We start from the raw sequence: 17,541 nt of genomic DNA, 5'->3' as shown, positions 1-17,541 counted from the left end.
AATATATAGAATGTTTCTGAAAACAGACAGGCATACCTGTTTGTAAAAAACATTTGCATACATTAAACACTTTAAGCTCATACAGAAGGAAAGTTCTGACTTTACCTGGCAGAGAAGGAATGGCCAAATCTGAATCCCCACAGAGCTTGACTGCTGTGTGTGACTACTTAGTGTGTAAACCAACAAACTGGCTCATGTAATCCTTCCAGGCTTCATGTCTCTCCTGAAGGCATCACCAGCTTGAACTTTAATTATGTTGAGCAGACAGACAGAGTTATGTGACTTCAATTAAAGCAGCATTCCCCTGAAAGCCCTCAAGCAGTCAGCTGTGCATGTCCTATAAGATACCCTACAACATGGTAAGCTTACCAGTGGAGGGGGGGCGGGAGCTCTGGGCTCAACCTGCTCCGGGGAACACTGACCCTACCAGATGTTTTTTGTATTTTTATTGGATATTTCTTTAATAGACAGATAGAGTGAAGGAGTAGAGTTGTCCTTTCACATTTTTCAGCCATGTCACCGAGTGTTTCAAGTTTGAGAGGTGAACCTGAAGTGAAGGAGTTCTTGCCAATTTAAGGTCATAATAAGGATACACCTTGATGTAAATGAAAAAGTATCAACTCCAAGACTAGGTACTGAACATACTTGAACTGGATCCTGAGTCTGGGTATTGAACCTGCTTCCATCGGCTCCTGACACTGTGTACTGAACCTGCTTGGAAAGGATCCTGACAAAGTGTATTAAACCTACAAACATTGGCTCCAGAGATTGGATATTGAATCAACAAGCCTAAGAATGTGTTCTAGAATTTACAGACTGTCCATGAAAATAAGGTTGCAACTGAATTGAATTTTGAGAATGGATAGTGAAGTATCTGTTTTGCATGACACTCTTTTATGTGCCCTGAAGATTATCTGAGGATTCCTTGCAAAGTAAAACTGAATGTTATCTGTGTCTGTTCCAGCAACAAACACACCACATCGATATTCATGTTTGCGATTAAGTTTATTCCAAAATAGATCAAGTTTGTACTTTGCCCTATCAAACAGGTTGCTAAATACAATGACGTCTTATTTTTACAACCAAATGAACTGGGGCTCCTTTCACGAAGCAACCTTTATTAAGATTAACCTTATCTCCCTTTCTCTAACACAGCGCCATGGCTAGTTTATCACCACCTTAGTGCTTTGGTTGAAATGTTCTGGTCTGTAACAGCCATTCATCAGTTGATGATTAACCTTGACACCAAATGAATTAAAGTTAAGGCTTTCAAATTCTGAATTTTGTTACACACATGTTTTTTGTCGACTCCATGGTTAAAATTTTTCTTGTGATATGACTGTATATTCCCATAATTCCAAGCCCATGTTTGCAGCTAGCAGTTAACTGACAAGGATTCCAGTAATGCCTGTTCCAGACAGTTCAGCTGATGACTACTGACAGACAAGATGCAGAGGTTTTGTTGATACATGTCCAGGTGACCAAGCTGTGAACCCACTTGGCTGGTGGTGTTTATTTTGCAGAGGCTTGCCCAATTTCATGCCTAATTGCCCCAATTAGCCATCTCATTTGCTAGGTTGATACAATCATGAAGACTAATCAGGTAGTACTTAGAGTAAATGACTTGATTAAAGTCACACATCAATGTGTTCACTTTCACCACGAGTGCTTATCCCACAGACTGCTGGGTGATGGCAGCTTGTGTTGGGGTTCTCACCAAGGACTGCCTTGTCTTCCTGATCTATGGTGATGGTTGAGGGTTAACTCCAAGGCAGTCAGTGGCCTCTGTTTTCAGTAGTTTTGTTCTTGTGCTTTAGTCAGTGTCAGGAGAACAGGACTTTGACATTTGTGTCATAATTAGATGCATACTATCCTTCTATCGATAAACAATAAAATTCTTGAATATGTTTCCATGCTGTATGACTCGTTTAAGTTTGGGTTAAAATTGATCTTCAGTAACCCATGCTTGTCGTAAGAGGTGACTAATGGGATTGGGTGGCTCACTGAGTTTGCTGACGTGTCATTGTATCCCAATTGCATGGACTAATGCTCATGTTGTTGATCACTGGATTATCTGGTCCAGACTGCTACCTTAAAGTTAGAATATTGCTAATTGTGGCATAAAAGTAACTTACTCACTCGTACCCTGTATATGTACATATATATATACATACATGCACCATGTACACTATATATCACGCTATCAATGTAGTATGTCCTGATGGCTTGTTATTGCAACATATCATTAGGCTGGCTGCCTGCCTGCCTGCCTGCCTGCCTGTTGCTCCTTCATAAGGAAATTACCTCTCATCATTATGCATAGTTCTGTAAGTATACACTTGTTGGTTGGTGAAGTATGGTAATGAGAAACACTGAGTAAGAACATGTTATTCGAAAAAAAATATGGCCAGATGAGAACTGAATATAAAATCCAATTTCATTAAAAGCAAACAACTAAATTGGAACCCATCCATAGCATTGTCTGTGCTGAGATACAACATCAGAGGTTCTTTGGTACTGGAGAAGGGCTTTAAGAATCTGATCACATTCCAGAAAGTTCAAGATCAATCCATCAAGTGGTTCTGGAGAAGAAAAGCAAATTTTCAGCAACATCAGTGATGAAGGCTAAAGTTTAAGGTCCATCATGATGCTGTGAAAAGAGCAAAACTTATTTATACTTTCCTAATACCAAACATCCAGATTTCCCATTTCCTGAAAAATTAGGAAGTATTATTAAAATTATATTTCTAGCAATATTTTATATTGATAAACAAGACCTTCATGGCAAATGTCCCCTGAGTTCATCTAGTGGTTTGGAAGAAATGTTCAAAATGAGCAAACTGATGGATGACAGTGTCAGTGTCTTGTGGTATGAAGCTCTTCTGGCCCTGGGGACCAGTTGAGATAAAAGTGTTACTCTTTTCCTTTACCTCAAAGGGATTTGCATTCCTAAATACCTGCCTATCAACCTGTTGGAGCCATAGTGATGTGAATTATGCTATCTATTTTTCAAGCCTTAGAGGAGATGAAAAATAAAGCAATGTTAACCAGACTAGTCTAAGGTCAAGATGATAAGGCAATAGGAAAGGTCACATCTGACCTACTATTTTTAAGTACCACTATTAAGTATGTAACCTGGTCTTGATAGAAGAAATCCAGAACAAGCAAATAAACCATGACACACTGGCAGAGATTGGTGTAAAAGATAGCACTCCAGACATGACAGTGAGTCTTTAAGTCGCATTACATGAAAAAGATAGCACATTTTCCCTCTGCACATTGCAAAGGTTAGAGAAAGTAATCACAGACCATTGGCTGGATCAATACAGTTTGTAAAGTCCAAGAATTCCATCGTCTACTGGACTGATGAACTGGATGGGTAACAGACGGAGATGGGGGGAGTCTGTACATTTTATTGACACAAGAGCTGCTCTGTGTCCAGGCATTTCTGTGTTAGGGAGGGAATGGGACAAGTATGTGAGTGAAATGGTGGTTGGAGAGTGAGTGAGTGAGTGAGTGAGTGAGTGAGTGAGTGAGTGAGTGAGTGAGTGAGTGAGTGAGTGAGTGAGTGAGTGAGTGAGTGAGTGAGTGAGTGAGTGAGTGAGTGTTTGGATGAGTAGCTGCTTAGGTTGATGTTTGGAAGGATGGCTAAACCAGCAACTGCAAGACTTAAAACACTATGGGAGTACTGAGGATCTATCAATAACAGCAGGACCTAGAGATGTGAATGAGATAAATCCTTACTTCTATAAATTAGTATAGTATTGCCAAAACTAAACCAGCATTGGAGAGTGTCAAACCAAATTGTATCATTATGCTTCAGTTATAAGGAGCAAAGTTCCAGTAACTGGCTATTCATCACTACAGCTTTGCTCCACTAGTCATCATTGCCACCAGTAATAGTCAAGGGATGCCATACCACATCCATGGTGTGACTGGGGACCTACCTGCCCATAATTACATCAGAGTGACATTTATTGACCCAACAGCAGGTTACTGGGGACCTATTTGCCCCAGAGTTACAGGAGTGACATTTGGTGACAACAGCTTTATAAATGCCTCAGTGATGAGCATGATTCCGGGTTAGGTTCCCAGAGACGTGTGCTGGTCAAAACTAAACAGACTGTGTGGTCATGATCAGACCGCTGACTGACTCCTTGTCCTTGTAATAACAATATGGGACGCTCCTTATATCATCAACTGGTCTGTCTGTGTTGCACTCCTTTATGTATGGGCATGGTGTCAGAAAACAAACCGCAACATTCCGAGAGTCAGTTTGAAAACCAGTCCTATTGGACCAGTAATGATGAATTCAGTATCATCCATCATCACAATATCACAAAACATACTTGTGACACACATTCACCCAATTTGTATTGTATTCCTACAGACCGGCATTCATGGTCCAGTTAATGTTGATATTTTGCTGACATAAAGAACTACTTTCTAACTGACTTTGACATATCACTATTAACATCTGCAAACCAACCATGTCTTAGATTCACAATGGAAATGCCAAACAGGATTGTGCAGGATTTATCAATTATCCTTATATAAAAGTTCACGCTTAAAGGCACACTTGCTTACTATTTCACTTTTCTGTATTTATAGAATTCCAAGAGAGTGGGTGCAACTAAAGAGACATTTATTGATTTTATCAGAACTTTTGAGTTTTTAAATATTTACAAGCATCAGCAAGTTCACACTGACAAGATCCACCTTTCAACCACATCCATCCTTCGACTAGCATCCTCCCATTACAGGTTTTGACACAAAAGTCTATCAGCTATGCTTTAAGCTTGGGGTATTAGTTACCCTTGAACATGATTAGCCATGAACAAAAGTCAGGAGACTTTGACAAGTGTGTCATGAATGGACTGACAGTAATCCATTATGATTAACTGAGATGGAAGTAGTTGGAGGTCCAGTTGATGTTCACTGATGCAGGTTTGGATCCTAATCCTCATATAAGCTGAAAAAAGCTTTGCCACCATCAGTCCTGCCACCTGGAATCACTCAGCACTATTTACCCAAAACACACCTTTCAAAGACATGAAAGAAGAGTTTTCAAGAAAATCCCCACTCATCTGTTAAGGAATCATAAAAATGGTCAGCTTAATTCGTGATTACATGCGTCATGCTGCATTACCCTGTCTGACAGTGGGGTACTGCTACCTTGTGGTGTGAAACTGGAGAAAGAAGTACACAGATAGAGATGACAATCTAATCATCAGGTTACCCTGCATCAGCTGGCAGGAATCTTGACTGATAATAATAACTACAGAGTGAGTGAGTGAGTGAGTGAGTGAGTGAGTGTATGAGTGAGTGAGTGAGTGAGTGAGTGAGTGAGTGAGTGAGTGAGTGAGTGAGTGAGTTTAATGTCCATTGAAGATAGAGGTAATTTCATTAATTTCTTGGCCTAATGATTACACGATGCCATTTAGAAAGTGGTCAAATGCAACATATGTCATATTTGGGATTTCACTTTCTTAGTAAAGTACAAATTCTAGTACTTTTTTCGGTTGAGTCCCATCCGGGATTCGAACCCGCACCCTCAGAGTCAGGCACCTAATCGCCAGCACACAAAGTCAGCCGCCTAGCCTGCTCAGCCACCGCGACTTCCACAAAAATGAAAGTCGGACAACTGGTAGTCTAGACTGCGTACTTTGTGTACCCCTCTGATGAGTGTAAATTGGCACGGCTCCCACGGCCGAAAACTATGATTACACGATGTCATTTAGAAAGTGATCAAATGCAACATATGTCATATTTGGGATTTCACTTTCTTAGTAAAGTACAAATTCTAGTACTTTTTTCGGTTGAGTCCCATCCGGGATTCGAACCCGCACCCTCAGAGTCAGGCACCTAATCGCCAGCACACAAAGTCAGCCGCCTAGCCAGCTCAGTTCTTGGCCTAATGTTCTCATGTTGCCTGATTCCTTAAAGATCTAGAAAGAAAATTGCTGTGAAAAATCCTGAACTCTTATTTCCCACATCCAGTGTCAGAATACCCTATGCATCTGTTCATTCCTGTCCATTTCACACTTCAAAGCTTACATATGTGAATGTTTCCAAGTCAGTTACCACATGGCTGTTTGTGAACAAGAAGACTATTTCTGACAACACCAGTGGCGTGGCCATTGTGTGCATGGAAAGAGGGTAAATACCAAGAAACATTTGTTAATTACAGATCATAATGACATTTATCGAAACCTCATGAGATTTGTTAACAGAATGTATGTTTTGAGAAAATTCCTGTCTCTAATAAACGTCTAAGCATCAAGTTGACAAGTTTAAAACAAACACAACAAACTAAAAGTATTTCACAATCAATTTAAAAAGTACAAGAGATTTAAAAAAATATAAAGATATCTTTGCAAAAGAATAAAAAATATGCCAAGATGGATTCCATGTACATTGAAAAGAAAAATTACAGGAACTGATCACTAACAATCACAAAAGCACAATTGCCTAATTTCATTGAAATAGACTATTTGATAGCAGCATCAGTGTAGAAGGTAATATTTATAGAAATGTACTACTGAACGAGTTTAGATTACTGCATAGACAGGAAATCTGAAGATTTCACAGTAATATATCATAGCTAACACTAAAAAATTTGTGTTTAATGTATTGTGGTAGGACAGAGATAAACATATTGTTTACAGCTTTGATACAAGTTTGTTTTCTACACTACTTTAAACACTTAAGAAGAAATAGTAATTTAATGGCTTTAGTTTTTTTCTTCTCTTTTTTTAACCTTCTTTAATTCAGTTTTGCCTCTTCATATAAACTACAGACACTAGTTTCCCAAATATTTATCTTGCACACTATGCCTTTTAATTCTAATGTTTCAAACACACATGCTTTATTTTTCAACGGTACCTTTGAAAGCAGTATTTATGGTATGTACCTGATTTGTACACCGTGACCTGAAGATCTACCTGTAATTGAAGTGATTATGTCAGGTCCCATCTGTAGGTAGCATGTATAAACCTGCATCTGTCTGATGTGTGTATTTATTCTACACTGTGCCTTCAATAGCATGTTGACAGCTGCTTGTCAATAACTAATTAAGTGGATTGCTTCCAGAAACAGTCGGCCATATTGATTACAGCTATCATACTGATTACTGTACGACTGCTTCATATCATTTAATCAGCTGGATGTGATTATCATTGCATATTTAGGTGGTGACATCACAAAACTGATGATAAACACAAGTACTAAACACAGATGGTCATGTTTACTAATAGATACTATTTACAAACAACTACTGATATCAATTGATATCAACTGAATGAGTTAAGACATGATATTGAGAAGGTGAGTCCAGATTGTTCAAAGCAGTTTAGCCAAAGATGTTCTTTCTTACTAGTTAGGTGAAGCTACAGGATACTATTTTCCTACCACAAGAGATGTTAAGGTCGGAGCATCAGATGAAAACCATCAGTACACATGTGTGTGATATGGAGGTTGGACTCCTGGCCATGCCACATACACATTACCGTAAACACTCCAAAATAACCAACCATGTAACATAAAGATTCTGTGATAGTCAGCTGTAAAAGTAAAGACTCTAACAGGAAAGCCATGGATTTTTTAACTTTATACATAAACATTTTACAACTTTCCAGACTATATACACATATGTGGTATTAAATGACACTCATGTGAGATTCTTGCACACAATCAGGCCATTTGAACCTAAAAACATATTGGCTGGTTTCAGGTTATGGAACACTAACTGGGCCAAGCACGTGATGCTTATCCTATAGCTTCAGCACTGATCCACTTGGACAGGCAACACAAGCAGAACAAACAGGGTCTTTAATGCCTCACCATGTTTTATGTTCAGAGAGTCAAATATACAATGCCATAGATAACTTCTTCTACCGGACACTGTGTCAGTAAATGCGGCATCATCAGCACTGTTCAAAGATCGGACAGGGTCCCATCTGTCAGCTAAACCATGATCACTTAATCAATGTTAAACTGTTAAATATAGTCAGAAGGCTCTGCAGCTCACCTGACTTATGATGAAAGAATTTTATGAAAATACAAATGTATTTTGGTGTAAATATAGAAAATAACAGAAAGAAGGTTGAAGTCAAAGTGAATTTCATACAAAAATATATGACACACATTTAAAAAAATACAAGTATGTTTTTTTGAAAACTGTTAATAACAAAGATGATTAAACATGAATAGGCTTTATGGTGTCCTACTTACTTGGCGTCTCTACTCTTGAGTTTCTTCTGATTAGTGAAACAAGAATACTGAAATGGATACAAATATAAACATGAAAAAACACATTTATTACTGTAAATGTACTTGTCATGCAAATGCTAGAGCAAAACATATCAGACACTTAGTGGCAAAAATGATTATAAAACATTCAGCTAATATTTAAGACCCAATGATATTGTGTTATACCCGTCTTGAACTTTGAATCAACCCTGAGATAACAGTTCCATATATGTGCTATGGTATTGCTCATTCATTCAAGCAAGAATCTGGTCAAATATTGTTACATCTAGCACAACATGACACTATGTCATCTGTGTCAATAATGCCACAGCTTGAATTCAATAGCCAAGCTATATAAAGTGCATGTCAACACGACTGATAAATAGTGATTGATCCCTAATGGAAACTGCTGACCAAACACTTTTGAAGTAACTGTCAATAACTTAGGTATACTATGTTTAACACTGAAACAGAAGACCCTCAGTCCTTAAAGTCATGGTATATCACAAATATCACACACCTTAACTTGACAACTCACCACAGCTATGTCGTTGAAGCTTTATAGTGTAATTGTCTGCCAGAACATAATGGTTAGTATAAAACACCACAGCACAAACCCCTTTAATGATGTAGACTTCAGAGGGTGTGTGTGTGTTTACAGAGAACTGTCAACAAGAAATATATTTCAATCACTGATTACACTATCTGTGAGTCATTACAGAGTGATAAAGCCAGTTTGACAGCTATTATCACTATCAGCTATTTGATTGGTGGAGGCATGTCCATCTTATCTGTTAATATTAAACCATGTCCACGCACTCTGCACCCTTTCATTCATGTTTCAGGATTGCCTGAATTACAGGACAAGCTTGAAAATTATCTTGCACCTATAGGTCAATCTGAAGGGTCCTTCTTCAGTTATAACAGATGTACACAAACCATAAAGAATATAACTGGGGGTTAAGTAGGATTAACAAGAGCAATGGAAACAAATGGTTACTGGTTGCCCTCTTGTTGTATGACAGCTGAAGATCAACCTACAGCTAAGGTGAGAAGAGCAGTGTTGGACGGCACAGTTTTAAATCATCTGTCTTGTGGCAGAGTCCTTCCTCTATTAAGAGCCATCGTAGAACTGGCTTTCAGCAACCTAAACCTATCGTAACAGGTGAACACTGGGAAGTGCTGAGGTTTGCCGACTTCTCTGATACATGCCATTGTATCCTAACTGCACATACCGACACATACATCATCATATCATGGGAGGCCTTTATGAGTTTAGTTTAAGCCTCCTTTTCAGCAAAATTCCAGCAATATAACAGCAAGGGACTCCAGAAAAGGGTTTCACACAATGTACTCGTGTGTGAGTCGAACCTGGGCCTTTGGTGTGACGACCAAATGCTTTAACCACTAGGTTACCTCATTACCACTTATAACATGACAGATTAATGAAGTCGTATGAAAAAATATGGGTTCTTAAACTTCTTTTGAGTAGTATATGTATATCCTGCCTGAGCAGTATTCCAGCCAAAGACCAAATATGAACATGACATACGATGTGGAAGGCAATTCCCAGTCTCTTCACAACCGAACTATTTGCACAGTAAAGTGGACATAATCTCCAGCCTGAGATCAGATGTGCGTACGTGACATACCTAACACCAGTAGGTGTCAGGGTTAAGCTCAAACACACATTGCATGACCAAATGGATACACTCCAGCAGTTACTGCACAGTCCCCATACCGCAATGCTGTACATTTTAAATACCACCTAGTTGAAGCATAACTGTGTTCAGACAAGATCACATACCTGAAATGCGCTGCATTGGTATGAGTGAGTGAGTGAGCTTTTAGCAATATTCCAGTAAAATCGCATGTGTTGCCCGAATTCTTACCCTGGAATCCTAACTCCCTGTAAGTTAAACGGTAAATGAGACTTCAGTTTTACATGGTTTCTAGTTCTACACATATTCCAGCTATATCACGGCAGGAGACATCAGATACTGGCTTCACTCATTGTCCCCATGTTGTCTTTGTCATGATCTGCGAACACTTTTACCACCAGACTACCCCACCACCCCTGCATTGGTATCAGTTGACGGTCAACAAAGACTGTGATTATGAATGAAGAAGTCCTCAAGGCATTACAGCAATACAATAATAAATTTCAAAGTCTCTTTACAACAGAAAAATTTAACCTCATGTTTAGAAATGACCAACCTAATAGTATAGAAATAATTTGTTACTATGTATATAATTTCAAACAAATATAGAACACTTCTTGATCACCCTAGGCCATTGTTATATACATTATATCGTATGTGTTTTCTTGTGTCTCACTGTGTATCTGACATATGTAGCATATACCTTCTAACTGGTATGATAAGGATCATCTATGTATATTTATATAACGTTGTACCTTTATCTTCAGATTTGTAGTCTATCGAATACTGCCACTGATCCTTTATGGAATGTCATGCAATAAAATATCTTATCTATCTTATCTTATCATCAGTGTAAGCAATTCACAATTATGTATTTTTCACATGTCAATTTCAATATTTGTCCATTTTTAGACCATATATTCAAAAGTCTGTTATGTAGACCCTGATACACATTATTCAACACAACCCATGTAATCTATGGATAATAAAATCCCCTCAGTTCAGAAAACTATAACACGTGTAAATGGAAGTTTACCACCTTTGTGGTAAAAATAGTTCTGTAAAATAGTTCCATGTAAGAGTTTATACATCTGTCTATATATACAGATACGATCTCTCAGTATTTCCCTGGGCATCGCTCTACAAAACAATCATAGCACTAAATGATTGTAAGTCCCATACTTTAACACAGACTTATGACAGTCATAGCGCTACAATTGGTTTGAGGAACGGGCTCTGGTGATCAACACCACATACTACATAACACCGAAGATGGTGAAAAAATCTGCTTTCAATAATGACAATTAATAATATCAAACTTACAGCAAGATCTCTGAGATAATAATCCTGTATGTGATATGTGTCTCCACAGAAGCCTTGACCCTTGACCTGACCTCTGACCAGGTCAAGTAAGGAAACAGGATTACAAGTTGACAGACTGCAGAGTAAGGTTGTCTGTCACATGTGATGCCCATATGGTCACCAAATGCCAGCTGCCGCAGCTTTCATGTTACAAGAAAACCTCAAAATAAACGTCCACCCACCTCTCAGCTGAATAGAACAAGCAATATCTCTTCTATATTAAATGTCTGGAGTGTTCAGTTTAGCATTCTAGCATACCTTCTATCTCTTGAGTGACTGAGGGGCATTTAACAATAGTGTAGTCAGGGCAGCGAAGGAAGATGTCTGATCAACAATCTTTCATCTCATAATCAAACCAGATGATATCTTTCTCTATTACATCTTACTACTCAAGGGCAGATACAGCCTTTTGAGGGAAAGTGCATACACTTACATTTTCATGAGTTTCAGTGGCCATTTAATACACCCCAACTCAACAGATCCACCAATGGTAGTGACTTTGCACACTTTTCAGTCACCTATGGTAGTGACTGCACACTTTTCAGTCACCTATGATAGTGACTTTGCACACTTTTCAGTCACCTATGATAGTGACTGTGCACACTTTTCAGTCACCAATGGTAGTGACTGCACACTTTTCAGTCACCTATGATAGTGACTTTGCACACTTTTCAGTCACCAATGGTAGTGACTGTGCGCACCTTTCAGTCACCTATGATAGTGACTGTGCGCACCTTTCAGTCACCTATGATAGTGACTGTGCACACTTTTCAGTCACCAATGGTAGTGACTGTGCACACTTTTCAGTCACCTATGGTAGTGACTGTGCACACTTTTCAGTCAACTATAGTAGCGACACTTTTCAGTGTATTTATACATAATGTATTAGTGCACGAAGTATGTATTGCATGTTTGATGTTGATATCGAAGAGGATGTTTAGTATAATATACTTTTATCGTTTCCCATAGCCAACAGTGGAAGGAGTCTTTCATGGTAGGCAGAATATGGTCAGTTGGGATCAAACAAATAAGTGGTTCATATTATGAACAAATTCTGTAGTCAGGCAAGTTAAAGCAACATTATCTGCAGAGGACATTACATTGATTCATTAATCCTGGCATCTGCTAGCCTTGGTAATTTCATATGGACCACTAAGTCTGGATTAACAAGGTTTCATTATAAATACTGCAAACATCTCTTGTAATAAGATACATGATACTGTATGGCAATCTGTAATACATATATCTAGTCCATGCATATCTATGACACAATCCTTATCTCAGAAACAAATCTTCATAATGCATGTTTGAACAATTAAAAACTATTTTATGAGTCAAAGTCCCATATATGATGCCGCTGAAATCCAACTGTACCTGTGAACACGCCTAAGAGATTACCTTGGTGCTGAAGTCTAAGCCTGATTAAAGTCCACTTCCCCTCACAACTATCTCTGTATGAACATCGTAGTCACTCATCTGCTGCCATGGCCTCATTCCTTATCCTGCATATTCACGGAAGCAGACACTGGGGCTTATTCTATAAAAAAATGTATTTATCAGTTCAGCCATTAACGCACTTCATAAGACAGCCTTATCCATGGTACACTCTGACGTGCAGGATGAAGAAATAAACTATGTTTAATGCACTGAGAACACTAGGTGCACTCTTCACTGTGCGTAATGCATGAGGAAGTCTGTTATATTTAAAACATATTTACCAAACGTTATAAAATAATAGTGTGGGCAAACATAGGAAGTAGTTTTGAGGTAATTATTTTCTCTGCAGCATAATCAAATTCCGGTTCATGCTTCTCTCAATCTGTATTTGATTAGGTTCAAGTTATGATATCGCCTATCAGTGCTGCTAACCTAACATCTACACAGTACCACTTGGCTGTTCAGCATGTTGCATTCTGGTCTTGTCTTATCTACCTGGTAAACAAAGGGGGCAGAGAGGGTCCTGTTTGATTCATCTACACCATATCTTTCAACATCAACAAAGATATTTCAACAATTTCTGAATCTGTAAAGTCATCTGTGACCACCAGTCCACAATGTGACCAGCATTGGTTGCTAGGTACTAAGCGTCAACTCAAAATACTTGCAGTCACATGAAAATACTCGTATACTGAATTTGATGCATCTCAGATTCCTGTGTGATGAATGCTTGACACGACAGATGTTTACCATGTCAGTGACATTCAAAGCACTAACTTCTAGTTTGGTGCTGGTAAACCAAGAAACATATAATCAGGGAGGTGTGGGATTCAAACCCACGATTATGTGTAATAGGTATTAGTCAACTGGGGCACCTTGGTCAAGAGTGAGTGAGTGAGTGAGTGAGTACAGCGTTACACCACTTTTAGCAATATTCCATCATCATCACTGCAGGGAACACCAGTAATTCCACACATTGTACCTATATAGAGAATCGAACCCAGGCCTTGGCGTAACAAGCTAATGCTTTAACCAGCACTCTACACCAACTCGTATTTAGTAAACAGGGACCATGGTACAAGCCTCTACACAGTTCATGACTGTAGCATAAGCATCAGAGTCACGATCACTGGCATGACTGACCATTGTCAAATGTAGCATGTACATGATGCACAGCCTGTCTGAAATACTTTGGAAACACATCACTGATGTTTATGTGCAATAACCTTGAAGGCACATAAAACCCCAATTCACCTTAGATATTTAATGTATAAAAATATATGCAGGATGAGCTGTTAATGAAACATGAAACATCTCCTTTGAAACAATGTAAAAATAATCCAATTACAATAATTCGACTACAGCAGGCTGAGAAATCCTCCAGAACATACACCAAGGATGAATCAGCTGAGCCACACATCTCATACTTCAATACTGTGGATACTCAATGTTTCATCATCCCTGCTCCAGTTACACTTCACAGAGACTTGGCTCCTGGGGATTCCCCAGATAAATATAGATCACACTGCAACAAGGCTTGCAGCTGAAGGTGAAGACTGTAAAACACAGACCAGTGTGTGAAGATGTGCGACAGGGAGATTATAAATATAAACAATTTTCAGGATTAAGCCGTAGTTAATCAAAAGAAAGTGTGAGCAACTAAAGTACAATATAAATGAGTATACACGACACAAAAATGTCAAGGACTGCTCTGTCCTTTCATACTTCTTTAACTAAAATTGTTAGGGAATGACAAACCATAGTAATATGGAAGAATGAGATGGCTTTTATGTTTAAGTTTTTTATATCTAAATCAACATCTACTAATTTTGAAAATCAGTTTGTATAAATACCTGTATGACTTTTTAAAACTATTCTAAATCAAAACATCCCTACTAACTGTAAAACATCAAAACAAGGACAAACCCATCAGAAGCAACCATGATATTTGTAAATCACAATATTGATTGATGTTTATGTTTAAAGGAATAAATCTGTTAACTGCAAGCAGTAACATTCAATAGTTTGAACTCGTTAGAGAAACACATTTCTGTAAATGGAAACGTGAACTTGTTTATACACATGAATACCTAATAACAGATAGCTACCATACAGATCTAGCCTGACTACAAGGCTGTACTGAACGCTCATCCCATGGATGTATAGTATTTCTATTCTTCAAAGAGACAAGACTAGACAAGGGGATGGCACAATCTAAGGACCTCAATCAGCTGTTTATCATTCTTTAGAAATTATCATTTCAACTATTACTTTTTACCTTATAGACTTGTGCAAGTCTAGTGCAGCCCTATCACGACCAGTGTTGTAACCTTGCTGGTTTATGCCACACACACACATAATGTGAAACACACATGCAACCCTTTCCTACAAGCATTAGTAAGTTACGCCAGCCTTTCCCCTTGCTTGTAACGGAAGTATCATCTACATGGCAGGTTATTGTTGTCTACTGCATGTTATTATAGCATACAAAACATCTGCTTATTCCCTCAACTTTTAAAGCCAAACATGCTCTTAATGCAGTTTATGGAGTCCACTGATTTTGTTTGAAGTAATTATTTATTTCAATTACAAAGCTTAAATGCCTCTCAGCAAGTACTATACCTTAATGTATAATCCTACATCTGAAGCATGCTTATCTCTTGCAGGTTTTTACGATAAATGGATGTTTTTGGTAGTCGACTGGCGCCAGCATCTCTCACACGTGCATCTGGGCAATAGATCATAGTGCAATATGTCTGATAAATACATCTACCACATAAAATAAACAAATAACCTTCACCTTTTACATCCTTACATTTTACCTTCAGGAAAAAACATGTATATTCAAAACATCAATGCCACAGGCAACCTTCAAATTCACAGTTTGCAGAGTTACAAATAGAAAACCATACAGAATCGCAATCATTTTAAATAAATAGCTTGTTATGTTTTGGGGATGACTCTATAATACTACTCTAAATTTCTTTTACAGTTATCTTACCTTGCCGTCTATGGTAATGCTTTTTTCCCATTATGAAAAGCCACCAAACCATCAAATATCGATGCTAATGCACACAGCTACAACATTCAGAACTATGAATAGTTTTTGTTCACCTTTTTTAAAATTTATCAAAACAAGTTGCTAAATGAATGAATTTCCCTCAGATGTCTTATTTTCAGGACTTTGATTGCATCATGTTTTATCTTTCAAGCATGTCATCGCAGCTTAATGATACCTAGGGAGTTGAGATCAATAATACGATGTGCTGCTGTGATGGACATCCAATGATCGTGGAAAAAACAAAGCACCTTTGAGCAGTTGAACTGGCAAACTGGATGTCAGTGCTCTACAAACGTCTAGTATATATGTTTCACCTAATTTCGGAGTAAACACCAAAGTGACAAAGTACACTACTGATAGACCAGGGCCCTATTTCACATAACTGACATAAGCCTAAGATTTCGTAACCTTTCCCGTAGCATTCATACCTGCTATACTGTAACATGGAAAGTAGGAATGCTACGAGAAAAGTTACGAGACCGTAGGCTTACGAGAGTTTTGCGAAATGGGGCTTTGGTTTAGTTCAAGCTGAATAGATTCCCTTCGGGAGTAGACCCAACTCATATGTGACAACAGTGGATGTACATACAACTGCCCTAATGTACCAAGCTTACCTTGCATGATGGGCTATACACAACTGTCAGGCTCCTGGTTCTGTGGTACATGCTACCCAGTTGCTGATAAACACTTTCAACATATTTCATATTGTGTTGTTATACAGTCTGATCCAGGCAAAAGAGTGGTTGTACTATGCACAGTCATCTGTTAGCACTTAACAGACTGGTGGTTGTTATACATGCTCAGATCTGGGTGTTATACAGCAAAAATATAGTGGTGGTATATACAGTCAGATCCTGGTATAGCTGTGGTAGTGATGTATACAGTCAGATCCTGGTATCACTGTAGTGGTGGTGTATACAGTCAGATCCTGGTATCACTGTAGTGGTGGTGTATACAGTCAGATCCTGGTATAGCTGTAGTAGTGATGTATACAGTCAGATCCTGGTATCACTGTAGTGGTGGTGTATACAGTCAGATCCTGGTATAGCTGTGGTAGTGATGTATACAGTCAGATCCTGGTATCACTGTAGTGGTGGTGTATACAGTCAGATCCTGGTATCACTGTAGTGGTGGTGTATACAGTCAGATCCTGGTATAGCTGTAGTAGTGATGTATACAGTCAGATCCTGGTATCACTGTAGTGGTGGTGTATACAGTCAGATCCTGGTATAGCTGTGGTAGTGATGTATACAGTCAGATCCTGGTATCACTGTAGTGGTGGTGTATACAGTCAGATCCTGGTATAGCTGTGGTAGTGATGTATACAGTCAGATCCTGGTATAGCTGTAGTAGTGATGTATACAGTCAGATCCTGGTATTGCTGTAGTGGTGGTGTATACAGTCAAATCCTGGTATAGCTGTAGTGGTGGTGTATACAGTCAGATCCTGGTATCACTGTAGTGGTAGTGTATGTATTATACACTGTAGCGGTGTTTTGTACAGTCAGATCCTGGTATTACCGTAGTAGTGGTGTACACAGTCAGATCCTGGTATCACTGTAGTGGTGGTGTATACAGTCAGATCCTGGTATTGCTGTAGTGATGGTGTATACAGTCAGATCCTGGTATTGCTGTAGTGATGGTGTATACAATCAGATCCTGGTATTACTGTAGTGGTGGTGTACAGTCAGATCCTGGTATTACTGTAGTGGAAGTGTACACAGTCAGATCCTGGTATTACTGTAGTGATGGTGTATGTATTATACACTGT

At 38.6% G+C, this 17,541-nt stretch overlaps 1 protein-coding gene across 2 annotated transcripts in view; it reads right to left on the bottom strand.

The window, feature by feature from the left end:
- The window catches only part of LOC137277527 (solute carrier organic anion transporter family member 4A1-like), a 125,931-nt gene that overhangs the window by 72,744 nt on the left and 35,646 nt on the right, over window positions 1–17,541 (bottom strand). For both annotated transcript variants that reach the window (XM_067809299.1, XM_067809301.1), the window contains exon 3: window positions 8,233–8,279. The gene's annotated coding sequence lies outside the window, so the exon portion shown is untranslated. The remainder of the gene's footprint in view (window positions 1–8,232; window positions 8,280–17,541) is intronic.

This window comes from Haliotis asinina, chromosome 3 (genome assembly GCF_037392515.1).
Source record: "Haliotis asinina isolate JCU_RB_2024 chromosome 3, JCU_Hal_asi_v2, whole genome shotgun sequence".
NCBI classification, from domain to species: Eukaryota; Metazoa; Mollusca; class Gastropoda; order Lepetellida; family Haliotidae; genus Haliotis; species Haliotis asinina.
The sequence above is the reverse complement of the archived record's forward strand: the minus strand, read 5'-3'. Positions and strand labels throughout refer to the sequence as shown.